This window comes from Triticum urartu, chromosome 5A, assembly GCF_056163025.1.
Source record: "Triticum urartu cultivar PI428250 chromosome 5A, HENAU_Tu73, whole genome shotgun sequence".
NCBI classification, from domain to species: domain Eukaryota; kingdom Viridiplantae; phylum Streptophyta; class Magnoliopsida; order Poales; family Poaceae; genus Triticum; species Triticum urartu.
The window spans coordinates 26,905,217-26,913,974 of record NC_141877.1 but is presented as its reverse complement, the minus strand read 5'-3'; the positions used below and the strand labels follow the sequence as shown (position 1 = coordinate 26,913,974).

The following is an 8,758-nucleotide window of genomic DNA, read 5'->3' as shown; positions in this document are numbered from 1 at the left end:
ACATAAGTTGGGCTTTAGATTAGGGCCATTATCACATTGATCTACATTTTGTCATTTTTGTATCTCAAGCAATGTTTTGAATTTTGATTTGAATTTGACATTGATGTTGTGCCAATGTGCTGGATTTTTTTTAGAATTTTCAAACATTTTAAAATGTGCTACCGAGTTTGGAGCACCGGGGCGGTGGGAGTACCTTCCTTCCCGTGCTGGAGCTCGAGGAATCTGTTGAGTACGACTCGACTTTTTCCATTCCTTTTGTAAATGACTTGCCTTTGAAACTGCATCGGTACACACGACTAGACTGCTTGTGTTGACGACATCAGTTTAGAACGACGAGCAAACGGAAGGTATAATTTTTAACAAAAAGACTAGTAGTAAAAACTAGTAAGACGAGAAAGACATGTAGGGTGGGAAAGCTTCATCCATGCCCCAACAACGTTCGCCACACTGCAGGCCAATCTCACAACGAAGACCCTGCATGTAGACGTCGAGGACGCACCAATTCCCTATCACCGGCTGAATTACCTGGCCCCTCCCATCCCTGGTAATAGATCAGCCAGAGTTGAGGTCCTTAATTCCGTTTCCCTTTGCCCCCATAAACTCGCATGTCCACGAAACAAACAACAGAATTTTAGCCCCTAACCTGTCGTCGCGACATCGCCGACGCCCGCTTGGTAGATGGTGGTGGCGGTGGGGAGATCAAGAGACCCATGGCTCATTGGCCTTGGGAAAGTAGAGAAATGTGAGGACAAGATAGCAATACAATGTGAGGGGATAAGGTGGGGGCACCAGTTTTCATGTGGTTTGCTTACGTGGGCAACATCGCCCAGGCCTGCAAGCAGCAACTACGCGATCCTTCCTAGTAACAAATACTGGCAATGCAATGTATTCATCAAATATTATATGAAGTATACGCACATTTTATGATGCAATAATGTAAATAACATTGGAAATGCAATACCACCAGATTCAAATTAGGAGTACAGGAAAATAAGATATAACCACATGCAAAGAAGAATGTCCTCGACATTATTACAACCCCATACGAGCGAGCATACAAAGTGTCCCGGTAAAACACTCAGATTAACTATTACTCCCTCTGTAAACTAATATAAGAGTGTTTAGATCACTACTATAGTGATCTAAACGCTCTTATATTAGTTTACGGAGGGAGTATAAACCTGAACCTTCACCAAATTTGGTAGACGCAGTTCATTCCCCGCCATCAGCCGCAGTTTGTTCCCCAAGCATCAGTGTACCAGGAGTTACTTCATTCATGGAAACAAAGAGTAAATAAATCAGCTCTTTGATAAGACAAATAGTATAAATAGATCAAATTAGAAATGCTACAGAATGTAGTTGCATCTTCTACCATTTCAAACAGCAACAGGGAAAAATCTTCATGTTAATTATCACACGCTAAGAATAAAACAAGATACAAATTAGGGGAGGAATCAACACAAGTTAATTTTCATTTTATTCACTGTTAAATATTAACGTTTACTCCTTTCAATGCAAATAAAAAGAGTAAATTTAACTCGACTCGCTGCAAAAAGAATTAACCATCACTCCATTCACGTCCCTGTTAAATCAAGAGATCCAATGTTCCCTAAATTATGGCAACGCAAAGCCAGAAATTTCATGGGAATGACCTTCTTGTGGCATCTCATTCCAATGGTTTGTTCTCTGGTGGACCCCAACCATATGTTCACTACTGCAGTATCGTTTCTGACCAGTTCTGACATGGCACTGGACAATTGTCATGTACTCCACTTGTAATTGAGAGTGAAGTTCAGTAGGTAAATAAACTCAAGTGTTTGATTGGTTTCTTGGAATAATGATACACTTGAGGCACTACAACAATCTTCAAGCGAGGCAGAACTTAGGACATGACCGACAAAAACACTACATAGTTGATTTCACAACAGAATATCACTACAATGTTAATTCTCCTCGGTTAGCATTCTAAGGAAATTCATTGTCACATTGGGCTCAGTAGTTAACAATTGCAAGTCTTGCAGATTTGGCAAAGAAACAAATATCTTAGCGGTTGCAGCTTATACAAGTAATCACAGGACATGGCATTTGACGCTATAGTATAATTACCTGGCATAGTCGTCCCATCCAGGCAGGTAGCTGGAGATGAGATCCTACAAGGAAAATAGTTGAGCGACAAGGCGGTGCTCCTTTCAGCTTCAATCTTAGCCATTGCTCGTACTTGCTCGTTGGCCATGTCAACAGCAAGAAGCCATGCCTTAGGGTGCCGGAATTTGACCCTGGTGATGAGGTAAACAACGGTACCTTGATCATTCAGGCTGAGAACAGGCTGACATGTCCAGAGATTTTGCAAGTTTCTCTCTGCAGCCTCAGTCTTACGCAGCATTCCACAGCGAACCAATCCAGACCTCATTGCTGTGTCAATTTGGATGGCAGATGCCTTGACAGTGAAGTTGATTTTCCAATCCTTGGGATTGGCGGTGATGTCGCAGTTGGTATATGTGGTGAGTGTCCAGTCATCAATTCTGATATTGGGGCCCCTGGTTTCAGGGTCTTTACCAGGAAGACGGTCACCGGAGGCAATCCCCCAGGACAGCAACGCTTCGGTAAGGCTTTGGACAGCAAGCAAGCGCCTTGCCGCCATGGCTTCCCAGCCTCACCGGCAGCGGCACAAGACGGACTTTGTCGTTGTCGTCACGGAGCACGTCGTAGAGCAGTATTCCGTGCCAGAGATCAACCCAGCCAACGAGTCCCCTGCTCCCGATGGTGATGACCGAGTTGGTAAGATGCTGAAAGTGGCCATGGACATGGTCAGGGGGGAGCGGCATGGGGAAGGGTATCTGCGGCGAGTCCACTAGCACCTTCTTGGAGGTCCAATACCAGTCCTCGGACTTGAAGAGGTAGAGCACGAAATTGTAATATGAGGTTTGAGACAGCACGGCGATCGTAAATTCGTTGCCGCGGGGGAGGACGCCAACCTCATTGTCTGTGAACAAGTGAGGGTGAGGGTGCGGGAGGAGCTTGAGCGACGGACCTGTGGAGCTGGCTGACTGGTAGATGAAGTAGTCGCTCACCTTCTGTGTGATGTTTATGGGTGGGGGGCTGCGGCCGATGGCGATGCGGAGGACAAAGAAGCAGTCCGCCGCGCAAAGGATCTTGGGTTCCTGGAAGAAGACATGGCCGGGACGCATCCACTTGCAGTGCACGGACAGACGGGAGGGGATCGGCGGGTGAGCAGGCCATAAGGAAACCACCATCTGACTGCCTGTATTAGTAAACTCCTGGGCCGTGCTGTCGTTGGTGCTGTCGTTGGTGTCGTTGGCAATTTCTTTGGATCTCTCTCTCATTCTCTCTCTCTCTCTCTCTCTCTCTCTCTCTCTCTCTCTCTCTCAGGTCAAGGGTTGGGAGGCGGCGCATCAGTTGGTGGGAGAGATGGGGAGGAAACTCTAGCTACTAGTATACTAGTATGTATGCATGTGTAAATGCACGTTTGAACTTTTTTTTTAACACAGTACAGACACAAGCGTTCATATAAACACGCATACACTCACCCCCTATGAACGCACACACGCACACCCTACCCTTATGAGCATGCACGTTTGAACTTTATGGGGTGAGTTTTGGTAGGGAAAACATAGACTTGCTGATTGATTCAAAGAAAAAAAGAATCATGATTTATAGATACTGAAATAAATTATTATAAAGAAAGTCAGAATTAATATATGCAATCCCCACAATTTGTTAATAAAGAATCCCGCAAAAATTGTTAATAAAGAAAATAATTAAAAATGAATTTAACTTTACTTTATGTTTCTCCCTCGAAACCACTTTTTTGGGCTCAACTCGTTGCCAACCTCAAGCTACAACATGTCTGGCCCAAGAGGAATCAGTTTGGGCCACATTTTTTGAGAAGCATCAGGCGGTTCATTCTAGAACATGATGGATGCAACAACCATGCACTGTTCACTGCGAATTCCACTATTTTCAGCCGTTGGATTTAGGACATAAATGGTTAGGATTGATGGTCAACTCCTATTCAAAACTCATACACTATATAATAATATAGATATAGATATCCAGGCCTCAAATCTAATCTATAAACAACCGAATGGGCTAATGGCGCGACATGGGGTTGCAGCCTGCTAGAGCCGGCGACGCAAGAATCAAGGATAAGCTAGCCAGCCCAACCCTTCATCACCTCTGGCTGGCTTTTCGGTTTCATGGGCTTCATACATTGTTAACAGGGTTTTTATTATTTATTTATGCCACCGGTTGTGTCTCACTATTCAGTTGTGCCACTAGAAATTCCAACCGCTTAAAAATGCCATTGCTTCCTTAAAGACATGCTCAAAAATGCCACCGGACACCATTATTGTGATCTCAAATCTCTTTTGCCATGTTATAATGACAACACAAATACCTATGAACCAACATGCCAGCTCTCTCGCTATCTCACTACAATTAAGTATGAGGCCCACTTGTTCCCAACAGCGTTTTTTTTTCTATAAAATTATTCGCTTGCTTACTCCTGACAAATGGGGACACACTTATCATTGTGAAATAGAGAGAACTGACATGTGGGTCTAGGTTTATTTTTGTCATATAATATGGTCAACGGGTTTGATGTGAAAATCACAATGTCTAATGGCATTTTCAACAAACATTTAACGAAAATGATGGCATTTTTGAGATATCTAATGGCATATTTGAGCAAGTATCTCACGAATTGATGGCATTTTTAGTAGTTGTAACTTCTAATAACAAAACTGAATAATAGGACACAACCAGTGGCATAAATGATAAAAACCCTCTTTAAGAAAGGCATTCGGCATTGGAAAGTGGGACATCCTATTTGACGCGTTCTGCGTCAAGCAGAGACGCGACGCACAGGGTGAGCACGATGAAGGCTGCGGCGAGCAGGCACAGTAAAACCTCTGCGAGCGTTTCTAGTCAGGGGAGTAGTTGCTCAAAAAAAAGCCAGGGGAGCTAATGCCGGATCTTGACTCTGTACTATCGCGAGACTATCAGAACTAAAGGCAGCGGCAAATAAGAAATTTTTTAAATTTCGAACATGAACATTTTTCAAAAAACGAATAGTTTTAGACACACCAGCAGTTTTCAAATCCATGAACAAAATTTTGAAAACTCATTTTTTCTGAAAAAAAGGAATTTTATTGATTCTGTAAACAAGGTTTGAAATTCTCAAAAAGATTTGAAAATGTGAACAGGTTTTTCAAATAATAAACAAGATTTTTTAAAAGAGGAACATTTTTCAAACTCATTAAAAAAATTTGAGAAAGCTAACAATCTTTTGAATTTGTGAACAAATTTTGAAAATATGAACATTTTTTTGTATTTGTGCACATATTTTCAAAGGAACAGTTTTTACAATTCCAAATATTATTTGAATTTGTGAACAAATTTAACAAAATAGATTTTTTTGGCAAAAGTGAACAGTTTTTAAATCTCGCGAACAAATTTAAACATGTGAACAATCTTTTGGAAACACAAACATTTTCCGAAATTTGAACTATTTTTTTAACTTGAACTGTTTTTGTTCATGTTTAAAAAAAATAGAAAATATATGAATATCATATGAAAATGCGAAAAAATAATTTGTGTGAACATATTTTGAAAATATTCTAACCTTTTTATGAATATTTTTATAAAACGTGAAAATTTTCTGAAACTAATAACAAAATTTGAGAACGTGAACAACTTTTGGAAAAGCGCACATTTTTTTAACACATTATTTGCTTTCAAACATCCCAAATAAAATTGAAAACACGAACATTTTTGGAAATTTGCGAACATTTTTTTGGAAACAGAAACATTTTTCGCACACGTGAACATTGTTTGAAACTCCAAAACAAATTTGAAAATTTGAAAAAAAATTGGAAACATGAAAAATAATTAATTTGCAAACAATTTATGAAAAAATACAAATATTTAGAAAAATGAAAAGGAAAAGAAGTAAACAAAAAAGGAAGAAACAAAAGGAGAGAAAAACAAAAAAAGAAACAGAAAGGAAAAAATCAAAAAAGAAACAGCAACAAAAATGATTAACGGGTCGGCCCAGATCTCGTCGCTAGGTCGTGAAGCTTGTGCGAATCCTCGACAACTTGACGCAATGTGCGTCTTATAGGGTTTCTTTGGAAAGCATCTGTTAGGGAACGTAGTAATTTCAAAAAAATTCCTACGCACACGCATAATCATGGTGATGCATAGCAACGAGAGGGGAGAGTGTTGTCTACGTACCCTCGTAGACCGTAAGCGGAAGCGTTTATCAACGCGGTTTATGTAGTTGTACACCTTCACGATCCGTCCCGATCAAGTACCGAACGTACGGCACCTCCGCGTTCAGCACACGTTCAGCTCGATGACGTCCTCGCCTTCTCGATGCAGCAAGAGGGGCGAAGTAGTAGATGAGTCCGGCAGCACGACGGCGTGGTGACGGTGTTGGTGTAGAACAATCTCCGAATGACGTAGGATAATCTAGAAGGGACGGGGTAGCCGGCACACGACTTGGTGTTTCTTAATCTCTTTTGGGTGCTAGCCCTACCCCTCTATTTATATGTTGAGCCTTGGGATCAAAACTTGGAGTAAAAGCCTCCACAAAGTCGGTTTCACCCGAAAGGTAAGAGTCCTTCTCGGACTCCAGGGCCAGACGCCAGGGTTCCCGGCATCTGGACCAAGACGCCAGGGACCCTGGCGTCTGGCCCCTGGACTCCGCAAAACTTTCTTTTGCGCTTTCCAAAAACCTTGTGGGCTTTCCCCTTTGGTCCAAATAAAGTGTTCTCGTACCCAAACATTTCGGGAAACATCCGGAACCCCTCCCAGTGAATTCCGGAACCCTTCCGGAGACCAAACACTATTATCCCATATATCAAACTTTATCTCCGGACCATTCTGGAGTTCCTCGTCATGTCCATGATCTTATCCAGAACTCCGAACAACATTCGGTTACCAACATACATAACTCATAAATACTATATCGTCAACGAACGTTAAGCGTGCGGACCCTACGGGTTCGAGAACTATGTAGACATGACCGAGACACTTCTCTGGTCAATAACCAATAGCGGCACCTGGATGCCCATATTGGCTCCTACATATTCTACGAATATCTTTTTATCGGTCGAACCGCATAACACTATGCTTTGTTCCCTTTGTTATCGGTATGTTACTTGCCCGAGATTCGGTCATCGGTATCTCAATACCTAGTTCAATCTCGTTACCGGCAAGTCTCTTTACTTGTTCTGTAATACATCATCCCGCAACTAACTCATTAGTTATAATGCTTGCAAGGCTTATAGTGATGTGCATTACCGAGTGGGCCCAGAGATACCTCTCCGACAATCGGAGTGACAAATCCTAATCTCGAAATACGCCAACTCAACAAGTACCTTCAGAGACACCTGAAGAGCACCTTTATAATCACCCGGTTACGTTGTGACGTTTGGTAGCACACAAAGTGTTCCTCCGGTAAACGGTAGTTGCATAATCTCATAGTCATAGGAACATGTATAAGTCATGAAGAAAGCAATAGCAACATACTAAACGATCGGGTGCTAAGCTAACGGAATGGGTCAAGTCAATCACATCATTCTCCCAATGGTGTGATCCCGTTAATCAAATGACAACCCATGTTAATGGTTAGGAAACTTAACCATCTTTGATTAACGAGCTAGTCAAGTAGAGGCATACTAGTGACACTCTGTTTGTCTATGTATTCACACATGTATCATGTTTCCGGTTACTACAATTCTAGCATGAATAATAAACATTTATCATGATATAAGGAAATAAATAGTAACTTTAGTATTGCCTCTAGGGCATATTTCCTTCAGTCTCCCACTTGCACTAGAGTCAATAATCTAGATTACACAATAATGATTCTAACACACATGGAGCCTTGGTGTTGATCATGTTTTGCTCGTGGAAGAGGCTTAGTCAACGGGCCTGCAACATTCAGATCCGTATGTATCTTGCAAATTTCTATGTCTCCCACCTGGACTTGATCCCGGATTGAGTTGAAGCGTCTCTTGATGTGCTTCGTTCTCTTGTGAAATCTGGATTCCTTTGCCAAGGAAATTGCACCAGTATTGTCACAAAAGATTTTCATTGAACCCGATGCACTAGGTATGACACCTAGATCGGATATGAACTCCTTCATCCAGACCCATTCATTCGCTGCTTCCGAAACAGCAATGTACTCCGCTTCACATGTAGATCCCGCCACGACGCTCTGTTTAGAACTGCTCCAACTGACAGCTCCTCCCTTCAATATAAACACGTATCCGGTTTGCGATTTAGAATCGTCCGGATCAGTGTCAAAGATTGCATCGACGTAACCATTTACAACGAGCTCTTTGTCACCTCCATAAACGAGAAACATATCCTTAGTCCTTTTCAGGTATTTCAGGATGTTCTTGACCGCTGTCCAGTGATCCACTCCTGGATTACTTTGGTACCTCCCTACTAAACTAATAGCAAGGCACACATCAGGTCTGGTACACAGCATTGCATACATGATAGAGCCTATGGCTGAAGCATAGGGAACATCTTTCACTTTCTCTCTATCTTCTACAGTGGTCGGGCATTGAGTCTTACTCAACTTCACACCTTGTAACACAGGCAAGAACCCTTTCTTTGCCTGGTCCATTTTGAACTTCTTCAAAACTTTGTCAAGGTATGTGCTTTGTGAAAGTCCAATTAAGCGTCTTAATCTATCTCTATAGATCTTGATGCCCAATATGTA

The 8,758-nt window shown here is 41.9% G+C and overlaps 1 pseudogene across 1 annotated transcript; it reads right to left on the bottom strand.

Moving 5' to 3' along the window:
• Window positions 1–920: 920 nt before the first annotated feature.
• Window positions 921–3,344, bottom strand: LOC147967713 (uncharacterized; annotated as a pseudogene). The gene is made up of 2 exons (XR_015603441.1): window positions 2,107–3,344; window positions 921–1,268 (listed from the first exon to the last, which is right to left on the bottom strand). The product of XR_015603441.1 is annotated as an uncharacterized LOC147967713 (transcript).
• Window positions 3,345–8,758: the final 5,414 nt, after the last annotated feature.